The 17,153-nt window shown below is 34.9% G+C and overlaps 1 long non-coding RNA gene across 7 annotated transcripts in view; it reads right to left on the reverse strand.

The window, feature by feature from the left end:
* LOC119542011 overlaps nt 1–17,153 on the reverse strand; it is a 124,263-nt gene that overhangs the window by 19,727 nt on the left and 87,383 nt on the right. For 6 of the 7 annotated variants that reach the window (XR_005218403.1, XR_005218400.1, XR_005218405.1 and 3 more), the window contains 2 exons: nt 9,145–9,273; nt 8,419–8,625 (listed from right to left, as the gene is read on the reverse strand). This is a non-coding gene — a long non-coding RNA (uncharacterized LOC119542011). Of the gene's footprint in view, nt 1–8,418; nt 8,626–9,144; nt 9,279–17,153 lie in introns of all 7 variants that reach the window. The other variant, XR_005218406.1, reaches the window with a different exon arrangement.

A 17,153-nucleotide genomic window follows, 5' to 3' on the forward strand; every position in this document is an offset into this window, starting at 1 on the left:
TTATGTAATAAAACCTTCTGAGTTTTCATCTCCAAGAATAAAGGAAATTTACAGTAAGCATCCTTGAGACCACTAATGCTAAAATGGTAATCAAAGGGAAGACAATTCCGAAGATTACTTTTCAAAGCATGCTGCTTGATAGTCAAACTATAACACATGCACATTTTATGTTAAAAATACTGGGTTAGCTTCATCAATTAGACAGCTAATAGCTATAATCTGTTACAGCTGGTATTGATACAGACAAGGAAACACAAATGGCCCAAGCAGTTAATACCTAATGCCCTTTTTTCCTCTTTGAGTTAAACTATTTCATGTTCTTCGTATTTTCTTAGGCCAGCTAACAACACTTGAACAATTTTATTCTACAGTGATACTAGAACAGAGTCATTTTCACAAATTCCTTATTTTTAGTATTAGATTTCATTGTAGTTTTGCTAGACATAAACCTATATTAGAGAATCCAAATTACACAAAACTTTGGGGATAGAAATTAGCATAATTGAAATAATTCAATTTTTGGTACTTATAATTCTCACTTAAACCTGAATTAAATATGCCAAACCATAATTATGTTCAAATTTGCATCATGAAAAGTATCCCCATTTTGCTCATGGCATCTATAATATCTAATAGGATCTTAAACTCGTAAGGTTGAATCAAGAGGCCTTATTTTCACAGCCTTTGGGATAAGGAGAGTCATTACGCATTAAGTACAGTTGTTTAGCCTCTCAGGAAAGGAAAGATGGGTCCATTATTTCCTGACTATATGATGTTCAGGATGTGTGTGTGTGCTGCAGTCTTTGGATATCTCTAAGTTAGGTTGCCGTTAATGAGTGCTGAGTGTTACAGCAGACAGTAAAAGATTAGTTTTCTTTGGAAAGAAACCTTAAGAAAAGCAAGTTATGCTTTAGGAGGACAGTAACAGAAACCAAAAACAGAAAAGGCTGCAATACTTTTAAACCAGGCATTTAAAAATAAGCACTGTTTTGCTACCCATTTTTAAATGACTAAAGATATCCACGTAAAAATGATGATAGAGATGGGAGGCAATCTGAAGGCAATGAGAACTTTGCTTTCAGGCTTGTAAATTATTCATTGATTCTTAAGAATCCTATAACAAAACTTTTATTGCTATCATTATCATTATTATGCTTATTTATTTGGGATGCACAAAGAGAACACAGATAAAATATTGCTCAGTGTAAGATGTCAGTTTAACTAATCTTTCTGCTATTTAATCTGATTAAATTAACTGGCTGATATGATTAAGCTTGCAAGATGGTTTATTTATCTTCATCTTTGGGATAGTTGGTGATATCATCTGCAAATACATTGGTCAAGAAATAGATGAATCTGTATGTTCAGAGTTGGCACACTGTCAAAGTACAACATGCGTTTCTTACCAAAAAACAAAAAAACATACGAATGTATCTGCAGTTGAGTAAAATATTCACATTAATACTTGAATAAGGCAGAAGAACCCTGGCTGACATCCCATCTGTTCTTATGAATTAAATTTAGAAATCATATGTAATATAGACATTTCTGTCTGAATATCATAAAACCCTGACACATCCAGGCTTTCATTAGAAAGCTCGGAGATGTGACTTGAATAACAATCTGTCTTAGCTAATTAGTATTTTCAGTTTAGCATATTCACTTTCAGACATATTGCTGTTTGCACATGGTAATTTAGGTAAACAGATACCATCCACAGCTGCATCAATTAACACTGCTAATCAAAACTGAATTCAGGTAATTAGGCACATTTATGCAAAAAAATGTGTAACTTTAGAGAAAAGCTAGATTCCTCAGTAATATGTCAATAAGTAAAAAATCTCCTTTTGCTTACGAAGGTGAAGAATAAGGGGAGAGAAATCATCTTTAATATATACATCATGCAGACAGAAGTAAAACTCCTAAATTAAATCTCAATCTTTAATTGGCCTGTACTTTCAGAAATTGGATCATATTTTTCATAAATGTTTTCCTCAATGTTTCCACATAGTAGATTCACATCTGCCTAAAGATTTAATCATCATCTAGCAGAACTCAAATGGTTAATGAATTCTCAAGTATTTATATAATTAGAAGGGATGTTGGTCAAACTTGCTCTTCCATCTTGCTTAGCATCTCTCAAGGCAGACGCCCTCAATAAATCTTGTTTTATTACACTTTATTACTTTAATTTTCTCTGCTGCAAAGTACTTTCATATGCAGTTAAAATCACAAGAATTAATTTCTTATTTTTCTGCAAATATTCTTAAACTTCCCTGATTCTACCCAATGTCCTTTAGTTGCTTTTCAATTCATTTTCAAAATGACACCGTGAATTGTTTTTTTTTCCATTTTACGCTAGCAAAAACCAATCTGACAATTTTGATTAAATATTCTAGTCAATTCAGAAAAACTAATTTAATTGTTGATAAGTAATAAGTGGCTAATCTCCCCTCAACAATTCAGGTAAGGGAAGCTTGATGGGCATAGAGTTAAAGATAAAGGGGAAAACTTTATCATAAAGGGGAAAATGTGTGTGTACATGTGTGTGTGTTTGTGGGTGTATGTGAGCATGTATGCATTCACCCTTCTCCAGAATTTGAAGCCTGGATTTATTTCTTAAACACTGGGCTTTTATAATGAAGTATTGTGTTCAGTGCACTTTATCTTCTTTTTTTTTTATAATTCATTTTACCGAGATATATTCACATACCATGCAGTCACACAAAACAAAGCACACACTCGACTGTTCACAGCACCACCACATAGCTGTGCATTCACCACCAAAATCAATCCCCGACACCTTCACTACCACACACACAAAAACAACAATAATAATAATCAACCCAACTTTATCTTAATGGTAAGAGCCACTTTCAATCCAATTTAACAAACATTTTCTCAGTGCCTTCCATCTCTCAGGCACCCTGCTAGGTCCTGTGGGTGGGGACAGAGATGGATTTAGAGTGACCACATCTCTCCAACTCAACCTCCAAGGGTTTACAGATCAACAGAATCAATTTTCAAAAGTTGGAACAAGTCTCCAAGTGAAAACATCCCTCAATTCCAAACTTCTAAAACTTCCTTGGTTAATTTTGCAGAGGTTTATGATTTGCTTAACTCCAACTCTTTTGTTCTCATAATAAATCAGTAAATGAGAACAAAAATGTTTTTCCAAGTAGCAACAATGTCTTTCTCTCATCTGGTAATCCCTGTAATCCTGTACAATTTGTATGTTCATTTTCTATAGTTATCAAAAAGATCTTTTTCCACACACTTAAAGACATTTGACATAAACAATTTCCTATGGAAAAGAATTCTAACACACTCTGTGTACTTACACCCAGTTTCAAGGGCGGGAGTTATGAAATACGGAAGCACATTTATCAATGGTTTGTCAAACTACTAGCGCCAATGAAAGTGTGATGCAGGGGTAGAAACATCCCTACTAAAAGACTGTTAGACGAGATTTTAAATGAATTTTAAATGAAAGATAAGTAAGCACAGATATTTTAAGAATAATTTTAAAAAGAGCCTAATGACTGTCAATGAACTTAATGATTAATACTTGGGGAGAACAAATTCTCGTCTCCATGAAATGAGCCAAATGAATGAAGTTCATTTCTTGGATGCAACAATCAATAATCCAATGCTCTCTAAGCTACCTCTTCTCTCACCTTGCCTGGAATGAAGCTGGAGAGAATTAAGTCAGTCATGCCACATGGCCTTCTTTAATTGTAGATCCTGTCTTTTATTACATTCCTTTATCTGGAGAAAGGGCTTTAATTCATCTTCTAAAAAAAAAATCCTTTCCTCGTGGTCAACAAGTATTAACAAAGTGCAAAGCTACTACTGATATCACAATGACAACTCTGGTGAAGAAAGTTCTTGAAACGCGGCACCAACTTTTACCCCAGACTGTGTCACTGATTAGCTAGCCTACTGTAGGCAAATTCCTTTCTACTCTGTTTCTGGTCCAGAAAGGCTGGCTCAAAGACCCTCCTCACTGGGTTGGAGGAGAAATAAATAGAGGTGGTGTATTAGTTGGAACATAAATGTCACAGATTGTATCTAAGTAACACATACCACTATGTTAGGTAGCTTTCCAAATCATTTGAAAACAAATGCTAGGGAACTAACTTTCCTAATTAACTACAAAGTTAACACTCGAACATTTATTGTTTATAGAGTATTTTTGTGAATTTTTTTTCAAAAAAATTACAAGAAACAATTCACTTAACCAATATTAACCAAATATTTGTGTTCTAAAATTATTTTCTAATGAAGAGAATAACAGCTTGAAAAATTCATACTTGGCTACTTTTCAGCTCTGGATGACTAAAACAAAACAAAACAAAACAAAACCCGAAAATCCTTGAGTTTGCCGCTTGTTATAGTAGGGCTACTCTAAACTTTTGTGGGATTAAGTTAAATTGCTGACTCACTAACAGTAAGCAATGAGTAAAATAAAATAATCAATTTTAAACAGCCTGCTTTTTAAACAGAAGGACTCCAACTAAAATATGTGGTCCATGAAAATATCAAATGGATTAATTTTACCTTATTAACGGCAAAGAATGTTATTTCACAGCTGTAAGAGAGAATGTCAGACATGGGACTGTGTGGATTAGAGGGTGACATTGCCAGAAAACAAAGGCAACATAAAGAAATAAAAATGTCTTTGAATCACACAAGCAAAACAAATGACAAGTTTGGGATTTATCAAAATATAATCTTATTCTCCTTTGCACTTTCACCAACACCTTTTTTTTTTTTTTTAACACTAAGACAATATGAATTAAAGATTGCTGATATTTAATGGCAACACAAACAAGAAAAGGATATCATCAGTAGTTTGGCGCATTAGCTTTTTATGCCTAGGGAATGTTGCTGTGTTTACAATAAATTTTAATACCCAAAATTATTTTCATTTAGTTCTGGTAAGAGGTAAAACAAGATTACTCTGAACTAGAGGAGATTATTGGATTATATCTAAAGAATTAATAGCGCATATTTTAGGGATTTCATTTAACAGTAGTATTTAGTTTTTAGTAAAAATTATTTTTAATAAGAAAACAAGTATTATCATGGAATAATTGGATATAAAATTTGACAATTCAATATACCAAAGCTAAAGCTGATAAACTATATCAGGCAAGGTACAGAACAATATACTTATTTACAATTTATGGTTGAATACTAGCCCTGCAATTAAGAATTAGGAAATTATCCTTATAGCAAACAGATCTTAGTTAAACATATTATTAATCTATGCTTCAGTGTATTATCTAACTCTCTGGAGGATATCAGAGTCACTTTGCTAGCTGAATAATCTCAGTGCTTCTATCACAAGTTTTTCATCTTTGACTTTCTTCACAGACCTGGAGTAGAAGCCTTTCAGAAGGATGCTAAAAGAATACATGAAAAGCCTGTGCAAAAATAAACTATAGCACCTCAGGCTTCTTAATTTTTACATTATAATGCCTTGGACTTTTCTACCTTGACACATTCAGGGTAAATTCTTTGATGAAAAGAGAGAGAAATAAATTACATATGGAATGAAGAGAACTTTATTACCATTTTAATAGTTCACAGACACATAAAAGGAAGTCTCTTTCACTATGTGGAGAGACTTAAAACTAAAAATATTCAGTGACTAATAAAAAAATTCAATACCATATGAAAAACGGAATGCAGTTTTTTTGAAGCAACGTGAATATGCACCTTTTCACAAAGGCTTTGAGAAAATGAAACAAAGAAAAATAAAACTAAACCGTTAAGTGGCATTATATATAACTATAGTTTGCTTCTCCTGTAACATTTTGAACTTAATGAAAATGCTGAATATATCCATAGACTATCAGATGTGGAGGGAAATGAAATTCCAGACATCAGAAATAATCAACTTTCAGGAACTGCTTCACAAGCAACCATACCAAAAAGCACACATTTTCAGGAGACATTATATACATTTAACCTGGATATACTGTGTAGTATAGGAGGTTATATTGGGTTAGAATAGAGATACCATTATTTACTCTTTACCTCTTCAGGACGTCCCTAGATAAATGTTTTTTCTGTTGAAAGAATGCATTTTCACCTTGAGGAGACTGGCTTCTGGCTTCCTGCTTTTGTTGCAATGGTGGTTTGCTGTTTTGAATGGGAGGAGCCTGGAACACTTTCCCCATATGCACCCAATTATCTATACATTATTCTATAAGTACTCTGCCACCGGGATGCCCTGGCCAGAGCTGTGGTCCTTCCATAGCAACATTTCACTCAGACGTGCAAAAATGAAAATTAAAATAGGACGGTTTTTAAATTATTATTATTTGTATGACATACAACCTGCTCAATGTTTGCATTTAAATTGGACAGAATAATTCAGCTCTGGCTTTTAATTTCAGAAGGGTTAATCACCCTAACAAAGGTCAATCAAACTTTAATCTTCAATAAAATTGCTACAGCCCCAATCACCTGCAGGACATTTATTATATTCCTATTTTCATGCGAAAGAATGCATTACTTTCATTATGCATCACTAATCTAACTCTTTACATTAGCACATTTTGCCAAAAATGTTAATTCCTTTGAAACTCTGACAAGAGTTCATTTCTACACATCTCAGGAGATAATCCTGTTAAAAAAAAAACAAAACAAAAAAACGGTGCATCAGCTGCAAAGGGCTTTCCCCGGCCCTTTCTAATCCTTATAGACCTTTGCTACTCCAGCTGAATTCAAACAATACCAAATCTCAATTACACAAAATATTATGGAGGTTTAGGTTAAGATAACAATATATTATTTTAGGAACTTAATTCTCCTTATTGTCTAGGAAGATGCCATTCATCTACTTGTTTCTTTTCATAATGTTTACCATGCACAAAAGTTACTCATTTGAGAGTGGCAAATGTCAACCATATTTGAATATCAGTAGAAATACTTAAATTCATTAATTCATTCACTAGATAAATAAATATAGAGTGACATTATGTGCCATGTATGGGGGGGGGCGGAATGCAAAGTCAGAGAAAAGAGTCTCTAACATTAGAATAACATTCTCTTCTGAAAATGATGTCTAGAATAGAGTCAAATGATTTAAACCTCCATTTTCAGTTTTTCTTATCCACACCATTACATTTTAGTGAATGCAGGAAATGTGTAGATCAAATTGTAACCCAAATTTCAACAAACAATTTTTAAAATTATCTGGACAGATAAAGACTTTAAAATTTGTAATTCCATAAAATGAGTCATTTTTTACTTGACAATATGAAATCTGATTGTCACAATTAAAAGTGAGTATATTGAGGAGGTCTATTTTTCTGATACTTCCATGATCAGGAACAAAACCATAGAACGTTTAAATGAGCTTATTAGAAATATACATGCTACACATTAATTTATTGCCAAAATTTTGTCTCTTGATGTTTAAAAGCTGCTCTTAACACAAAAGACAAATAGCAATGAACAAAAGACAGATTATCACTTTTTGCCCTGATATAGTGGCCCAGATGACCGCGGAGAGGAGGTGAGAGAGAATCGTAATGTATGGCTCCAATTATATTGCAAATTGATTGTTTTGGTGTTATTTCAGGGTGTGACACAGCATAAATAGCCCAAACTTTGCCTTTCGCTTCATTTTGGGGTCTCTTTCCTCTCTCTTTGTACTCAGATGAAGCTCAGGCACAGAAACAGAGGCCCCTCCTCATCAATATTCACACTCATTAATTAGCAATTTGTGAAGACTTTACTTAGGGCAAACTCCTCAGAGCCGGAATATTCAATGAAGCAAAGCAAATTATGGTAAAAAGAAAATTCAGGTAAACAGTCAATGGTCAGTCTGGCATTGGGAAATATCACATAAATTCCAGAAATTCTTGTATTTTAAAATGTTTTTTAAAAGCTCCAATTACTTTGACTTAAGACCTCAGTCCTCCCTCCCCCACTTTAAGCAATTCTTAAAATTAAATCTACATATCCTGTAACTATATATATATATATATTTTACTTTTATAACTAGGTTGACACAATATGATAAAGCACAGCAACAGCTTTTTCATTGTTGAAGGGAGAAAAAAAACTGATACTACTCAATAAAAATGCTCAATTGATATTTGTTGCCAAATAGTTATTCTGAAAACTAATAAGGATTAGCTACACACAGCAACAGACAATATACTGCTATTCTCAGTATTGAAAGCAATTTAATTACATTTCTGCATTTCCAGATTTGGGAGGGAAAAAAAACAACAAAGCTTTCCAAGAATATGCTGTAAATGCACAAGAAGCCTACCGATCATTTTGTGGATCATTTTTTGAATCATTTTGCTCATGAAATAATAAAGAATCCTCCAAACCATCAAGCAAAAACCTTAATAGGAAAGTCTAGGATGTGGAATTAAGAAAGAAACCTACCTTTGGCTGAACAGGTTCGCGGTGTTGCATCTCTCCTGCACAGCTCTGCCGCTCCACCTTCAGCAAAAGTCGACACTCCGTGTCCCTTGTGATCTTTGTGACCATATCATCATATCTCTGGCAAATTTTTTGATTGAAGTTTGCAGACGTAGTAGTAACTTTGTTAATTATGATATTAGTCAGCTGGCCGGTGCGATCAATCACCCACTGTAAGAGAGCCAGACAAAGAGACATCTAATCATTGCAACCAGAGCAGATAAATTTTGTTCCTTTCTCATAGGTGTCACAGATTCTATCCTTTCTGACCCTCTTCTCAGCCACCGACTGTCAAATTTAGATTCTGCGAGCTCCCAGCTTCCCTTTATCCTTTCCTTAGATCCGCAACTCCCGGTTATCAGGGAGACGCGTCACCAGCTGTCTCAGAGCAGGAAGGCAATCAGGTGAATACTACTTATTATCTAGCACTGCTTTCTGAGGAGTGACAAGACTGATTTGGGACCAGGAATCCATCCGGATCTCAGACATGTACTTCCTGGGATTTTGAGTTCAGACAGTGGGGCATGTGCAAGGTTGTTGAGGTAGGACTTCAATCTCAATCTTAAGGCTATGGGATATTTGAAACCCTAGGAGAATTTTAAAAATTCTAGCAGATTTCCCTTTTTGGATGCCCTGGCAATTTCCTTTCTGCTCCTGTGATAGCTTGGTAATGTCTGTGGGCAGACTTACCCAGGAGAGCCGGCCGCACAGGTGGGTAGTGTGAAGTCAAGCCCTGGAAGCAATACCCTGCTATAAAGTTCTTGTCACCCATTCCTTCTTCGTCAAGAAGAGTCTTTATACGTCCCAGTTCCAGGAAATCTATCCTTGCAAGAAAGTTCAAATCATATTTTTAAGGAATAATATGAGAAACTAATTTGGGTATCTCAGCTGAAAATATCTTACATGATTTTTGGACTGGGGGATAGAGACAGACATCTTTACAGCCTAATGCAAATTTTCCCTCCTAAAAATCAGTCTACTGAAATCTATCTAGCTATCTATCATCTATCTATTATATGTATATATGTGTGTGTGTGTCAGACATACACACACATATATATTTATAATGAATTTCCTGAAATTTAAATATATATCAGGTAATACAGTAACATTTCTATAAAATTACATAACAACATATTTAAAATGAAGCATTCAATTGTTCACTAAACACTTTGATCTATATATTCATTCCATTCATTTAATTTTTACTAAAGGATTGTTTTCCCAATTATATTGTGTAAGCATCAATGAAGTAAAAAAAAATTGAGCTGCAGAATTTGAAAGAAAAGAGTAATATATAATATGATAAAGTTACATTCGTCAACAAATTCATGGGTCTTTCTGAGATGGAGGAATTTGAACTGGTGAGAAGTTAAAATGTCATTTTGAATTCTATATATTTGGCTCTCTCAAGGGACCAAAATGGTTCTCTCTACCCGTGAAAATTTCAGCTATAGTGCGCTTTGTTATAAATCACGGAACGTACCCTGAATTTACATTTTATTTTCACATGAGAATGTTCCCATAACAGAGAGTCCAAAGTCCCTGCACTTGGTTTATTTAGCCTAAAGTGCCAAAAAGATAAATTTATAAATGTATTTAGATGCAAAGTAAGATACAGGCATTGGGAATAAGGTGATTTGGGGATCCCATAAACCACAGAGCAAGATACCTTCATCCTGGAAAAAATAATTAATTTTTTAAAAATCCCATCTGAACTGGGATGGGAGGTAAAAAACATGGTTTCAGGAATTTTTAGAAATAATATGTATATTATTATATTATTATATACATGATATATATATTATTATATACATTATATATACATATCTTTTTGAAAGTAAAATCCTCTTAATCCTTTATGTCTTGTCACAGAGTCCATAAAAGCAAAAGAACAAGAGAAGTCGTTAATGACAGATGACCCAAGTAGATAATGGTATAATATCAAGGACGAAAAATCTTTAGATGAGACTTTCAATAAGCTCTGTTCGGAAAGGAGCTGTGTCCATCCTGTTTGCCAAAGTAACCTTGGCGACCACCATGGGACCCAGCATGTAACAGTTTCTCCAGAAATAAGTGTGGTTAAAGAGTGACACTTTTGATGCACATACTACCCTTCTCAAAGCCCAATTTACCTATATCTAAAATTAAATACTGCAAAAATTCATTTTTTGGATTTTTATTGATTACCATGTATGTTTTAATTACATTTTAATTCAACATTATATTTTTAAAATACCAAAAAAGATCTCATACCTAAAATGAGTTTAAAATGCACATTTCTCTTGAGATTCCAAAATAAGTGTTTTAGTAATGCTCACCATTTGCTCTTATGATTCTAAATCAGAAAATGATTCTAACTCAGAAAGTTAGAATGATTCAAAAACTGTCTTTACTCTTTGCTGAGAAAGGGATTTTCCCCCCGGAAGTATTAGGAGTATAAAATATGCTACATACACTGAGTCTTTCATTGCAGTAGCATCTATAAAAGAAAAAGGAAACAACACAATGTCCCCCACAAGCGAACCTATTAAATATATTATGGCAATTACTCATATGCAGTCATTATGTGATCATGATGAAAACCAACTTCTTATGACTAATTGTACACATATTGATTAGTGAGTACATTTGGACCAGACTGGAAAGAGACATGTCAAAATTGGAAACATGCTCTGGAGACTCTGAAGGTATTTTTTTCTTTTTGGAAAGCTTGCTTTAACATCATTATACTTGCCACTCTCCAAAAGTAGAAATAAAAGAACCTATCTGTAAAATGGGAGCAACAAAAATAATACCCACTTGATAATGTTGTAGAATTAAACCAGAGAAAGCATATAAAACTATTGAACATTTCTTGACCTGAAGAAATTATATACCTTTGTTATTTTTTATTATAAATCTATATACATAATCCTAATAGGTCTGTCTATTCTACATCCTTTATTTCTTCTATTAAACATTACCAAAAATTCACTGAATGAAATGAAGCAATCTGAATTAAGGAAAGCTCAATATTTTAATCACTGGAGTCCTAGCATGGGAACACAGTCCACATGGTAAAACTGACTTATAAGGTAATGACAACAACAATAATCAATGGATACATGTGACTTTGTTAAAATTACAGGTCTCAGCGCTTCCAGGCTGGCTTCTCTGTGGCTGCTTATTCCACTCTTGTAGAGATCCTGGACTGCAACAAAACCTGAGGCTGGAATAGAGGAAACGGACCTGGAGGAGTGACAACCTCCTGAAGAGTCTCACTGCTCTTATTTCTCAGTGCTCTTGCTTTCATGTTTCGATGTGACCACATGCTGATTTTCCGAGTCTTAGGGTCACAGATTCCAACTCAGAAAGAACAGGCTCACTTCTGGCTGCTCTTTCTTTAAAGCATGCCAGCACCACGCATCACACTGGGCTGTTTAGGATATAATACAGTGCATACGTGTGGAGCATTTTAAGGTTGACCGAGACAGTGAGGACAAAATCATCTATTCTCGAAAATACTTCCCACTCTCCACGGAGAAGTATCCATTTTGGACCCACACACACCACTCACTAATCCTTACCCGGTGCTTCACGTGCTTCTCTCCGTGATTCAGCCCTTGCGATAGCCCTTCCTAATCCCTCTGATCAGAGTGTATTTAATTAAATCCCATATGTATTTTAGTCTCATCCCTGCCTTTCAGCTCACTTGATGGAGAATCAGGTGCCTGAAATTCCTTTCTCTGCCATGCCATGGTCTCAAGAGTCAGACATCCTGCTTGCCCTTCCATTCCTGCCTCTTCAGTCACCAGCTCTGGGACTTTGGACAAGTTATTAAACCTTGTTAAGACCCCATTAAAAACAACAGCAAAACCATTGTCATGCTATTGTGAAGATTAAATACATCAGATGCTCAGCATGTAGTAAGCATCTAATAAATGCTCCGTCATTGCTGACATAGCAGGAGAATCAGCAGGAAGCACCACAGCCTAGCAATTAGGAGCAAGGGGTCCAGGGCCAAGCATCTCGGCTGAATTCAAACCCTGGCTTTCTTGCTTAAATAATTAATAACAAGAACAGTAGTAATACTGTCTTTCTCATGGAGTTATAAGAATTAGATACGTGACTACTGTAAAGTACTTACCACATAGTAACTAATGCTTGCAATTTTATTCTCACCCTGTCTACTATGCTAATTGGTTATTTTTTCCCCATTGCTTAACTATGGGATGCTAACACTAAATCGTGACTTTGAGTGGGAAGATCTGAGAATATGTATTTTCACATATGCTTGACAATCTACGGATAAGGATGCTGGTTGCAGCACTATTTGTAATAGCAAAAGACTGACAATGATCTAAGAGTCACCAAAGATAACTGGTTAAATAAGTTACATTATATCCACACTGTGGGAAGTCCCGCAGCCACAAAATGAATGAGGTGCAAGTAGAAGTATGATGAGGAGTCATTTCTATGATTTTAAAGGAACAGACAATGGTGCAGAACCATGAGTATTGTGTGTTGTCATTTTTGTTTAATAAGGATTTTGTACATAATGTTTGTATATTTAGTGAATATTTCTGAAAAACACAGAATGAACTGCTAACAATGGTAGCTTTAGTAAGCAAACTGGGGGGTGGGGGTGCAGGAGTGTAGGAAGAGAGAACTACTTTCACAGCATATCCTTTGCTCCTTTGTTGCTGTATGAATTTTTGTCATATATATGTAGTTCTCTTTTTAATACATTAACAAACTTAATAAACTTTTGAATGTCATTTTTTTTACTTGAATGTGCCATCGCTCTGTTTCAGTTTCTTCATAAAAGGCCTGGAAGTTTTCCACTTTCCATGTTAGTGGACTGGACTCCTCAGCTTATACCAGCACAGTTGATCGGAAAACTATATAACACTGCTTTTCTGCACCTTAACGTGACCTTGTTACCTCTTGCTTCCAACTGTCAATTATTTCTCCATATATAGCATTTGTTACGTGAGTTGAGTTTCCTCACCCAGTAATTATCAAAATGTTGATATTCCTGTAGCATCTCCTTTCTCAAAGGATGTCTTCCTTCTAAAGGATTTAATTCAGCACAGGAGAAGACAAATGGCATCCCTACATTCTGTGCAATTTTGGAGTCATTTCAAGGAAGGAATCTTTTCTTCATTTACAAATGCATAAATGCTAGTCCTTCGCCTCAGTTCACTCGCGAGGCTAAGTCCCCTAATCACCAGCAGAATGTCCAGTGCTCAAGGCTTCTAATGGGCACAAGCTGCAACACGGCTCACACTCCCAATAACTAGTCAATTTTCAACTAATAACTCAAAAGTTTGATGTGGGCTTAAAACCTAGGGCTTTTTTTTTTCTTCTTCAAATCTGCAAATTTAAGAATCCGTTACTCATTAAAAATATTATCTAAACAAATGTCAACTGATGCCTTCACAGGAATCATTAAGTGTCCGATTTCTCCCTACTTGCAACAAATAGTTTTTCCTACTTTCAAAAGGTACAGGCAACCAACCACGGACCTCTCTTTGGCCAGCTATACCTCAAGTTAACCATCAGAACGATGGGATTTACAAGGGGTGTGGTCTTAGGCAACCTGGCATTCTCAAGGCCTTGTCCATAAAACAGCACTAAATTCACAGGGGAAAGACATGGTTAAATGTGTTAGTTGTTGTACTGACACAATGGCTAACGCTTGGTAAGCATCTGTTAAAATTGCTCTCAGCAGTAGCATCCTCAACATTAAACATTAGATGCTCAAACACAGCTCTAAGTTCTGAAAAACTCCTGGTAATTTCCCTTATTAATTTTTTTCCAAAGCAAAATGTATCCAAGAAATGAATACAGATTCCATACAGCAACTGGTAATACTTATCCTATATACCAGCACTTTTCGCATGTAAATTATCCTAAGACCTTGTTAAAATGCAGATTCTGATTCAGTAGGTCTGGGAGGGGCCTGACATTCTACATTCTGACAAGTTCCCAAGTGATGCTGTTGCTTCTGGTCACAGAGTAACAAGGTTACATACCACCGTGGACATAACAGGGGGTAAGAACGACATGCTTGGTAACACACAGAACGAATATTGAACCATATTTTTTATGTGCTCAACTACAATTATCATTTTTTCTTCTTTCTCTCATGGTTACCTTGCTGAACAGCACTTGTATTTCTCAGTCCTGAAATAAAATGCATGCACAATGAAAATCCAATTAGAGTGAACTCCTAGTAGATTCAAAGGCAAGAAAAAACAATTATAGCATTCTTAATGAAAGGAAGGGTCACATTTACAAGGTTGTTTTTTTTTTTTTTTAAGTGAAAAGGCAAGGATTTTCCTTGAGATACTTTAAAAGAGTTATAACAGTTATTTCTACCTTGTCATAACACAAGCCTGCAGTCATAATTTATATTCATTCTTTTTGCCAAACAACAAAATCAGGTATTAACGAAATCCTTTTTCTGTGATCTGCATGCTTTTCTTGTATAACTAAATAGTCCTATGTTTTTATTACAACTACTTAAAGCTAAACAGTTTAATCAGCAAGAATATTGTACCTGCAGTAAGCTGAGGCAGCCCAGCTTTAACAATTCTGGAAGCATTTGCTAAGCATCCACTATTATTTTCCTTGCAATGAGCTAATTCCCTCGATTTGCTTGAGGCTAATTGGTGGAAAAAATAACAGAATTTGAATATAACAATACTCTAAATTGTAAATCCAAACAGCCAGGCAAAAGCTTATTAGAAGCTATATGGTTTAACTCAGTGTTTGATTTAGTTTTGCTTTTCAGACTTTTTTGACTGAAATCCATGGTAAAAAAATATTTACAGCACAACCCAGTACTATAGACAGGCCCAATATATTTGACAAAACATTTATTCATGAAACAATACTTACATGTACTACCCTCTGATATTTCTATTCTTTCTCTTCAATTTTTTTTATTTTTATTTTTAAATGCTTATTTTTTTCTCCACTGAATTGATTAGATGACACACTTATGGGCCACTCAAACTTCTGAGTTTGAAAATAAAACTGCCTTGGGCAACTTCTGGGACCTGAGGCTGGTTCTCTGAAAGTCTTTGGGTGAAAAGGATATTCAAGAAGTGGAGCCACGATGTGATGGACTGAAAGGTGTAGCCAGAGACTCTGAACATGGTTATTTAAGTGGTATTTAATAGCCAGAAACCGTATCTCCACCACTGCCTCAAATATAAATGTTTTCTCTCCTACCTTCTCTGGAGAATCATATAAGAAAATAACTTCAGACCTTTCAGAATCATTAAAAACTTACTTCGAAATAATCTCAAACTTATAGGACAGTTGCAATAATAAAACAAACCACACAGAGAGCTCCAACATACCCACATCCCCCAAAATAATAAAATGTGTTTCCTTTTTATAGAAGAAACACAGCACTCAGGTGTGTGAGATAAGAAAGCGAAACAAAGTCAAGGAGCCTACATGAAGTACATTGAAACCATATATCTTTGCTTGTCTGGTTGATAAATATTTACTTTCAAATTGAGGCATTAGCTACAAAACCACGTCCCAGTCGGTAGCAAGACAGACAAACAGGGAATAGGAGGGGAATAATGCTATCTTTAGAGGGTCTCAGAGTAGTTCTGTCTGGAGAAGAATTGGTAACCTTTCACATTTCCTTCCTGCACAGTTATTCTCAGATTCCATATGGGAAGAACAAAAATAGTGATGAAGATCTCCCCAGTTCAGAGTTGGGTACCATGTGGGGGCTTGAGAGATACTTCTGAGTGGAAGAAAATCTGCTGATATTTTTAAAACAACAGTATTATAGAGTTTTAACTAGGAATCAAAACCTTTATATATTTAATTTGATCCCTAAATGTTTAAAATGTGTATTCTGACAATTCACTAAAAGTTACTCATATATTTAGCATATATATGCTGGGATAAAGTACATGTTTAATAGACAAGAAGGTCATAGCACAATATTCCTCCTCTTAGAGAAAGACCTTTTGATAATTCTCTCAAGGGCCTGTGGCTCTTATGAAACATTAGTTTTTGGCTCAGCTGAAATTATTCTGACAGCCTTGACACTACACTATCGTTACAAAATCATGGTATATTTAAAGATAAATGAAGATTCATGGGGACTTAAAAATTAAAAGAAAAACAGAATTAATACAAGTCTCCAAAATACCAGATTAAGATAGTAAAAGTTACTCAGACAAAAACTTGATATTTTCTGGTTCAATCATTTATAATTCTATATGCTTTTAATGTGGGTAAGCAAGCCATCCATGCTTCCATCTGAATATCCCTCCACTCTCACCCCACCCAAGAATAGGTAACTTACATATTTCATTTCAAAGATCTGTTTTAAAAAAAAATATGATGAAATTTTAGTATCCTATGACCTAGGATGACTTTTCCATATGGATTACTTTTGATTCTGATTTTCTCTAAACCTCAGGCTTCCCCAACTCCCAACAAAAAGGAGAATGTTGCATAGCAGGATCTTTATATTTCTATGGTAAATTATTCTTAGTAGGTTGTACACCTTTTACTCCCACATGGCCTATCAATAAAATATTATGCTACTGCACAATTTACTAAATTGCAAAGACACGTAGTTTTTATTTTCTATGTGAAGCTGACTCAACAATACATATACACACTCATACACACACAGTTAAAGACTCTTATGTCTGGTTGTCTCTTACAGAACA

The sequence above is a fragment of the Choloepus didactylus genome, chromosome 8, assembly GCF_015220235.1.
Source record: "Choloepus didactylus isolate mChoDid1 chromosome 8, mChoDid1.pri, whole genome shotgun sequence".
Classification (NCBI taxonomy): domain Eukaryota; kingdom Metazoa; phylum Chordata; class Mammalia; order Pilosa; family Megalonychidae; genus Choloepus; species Choloepus didactylus.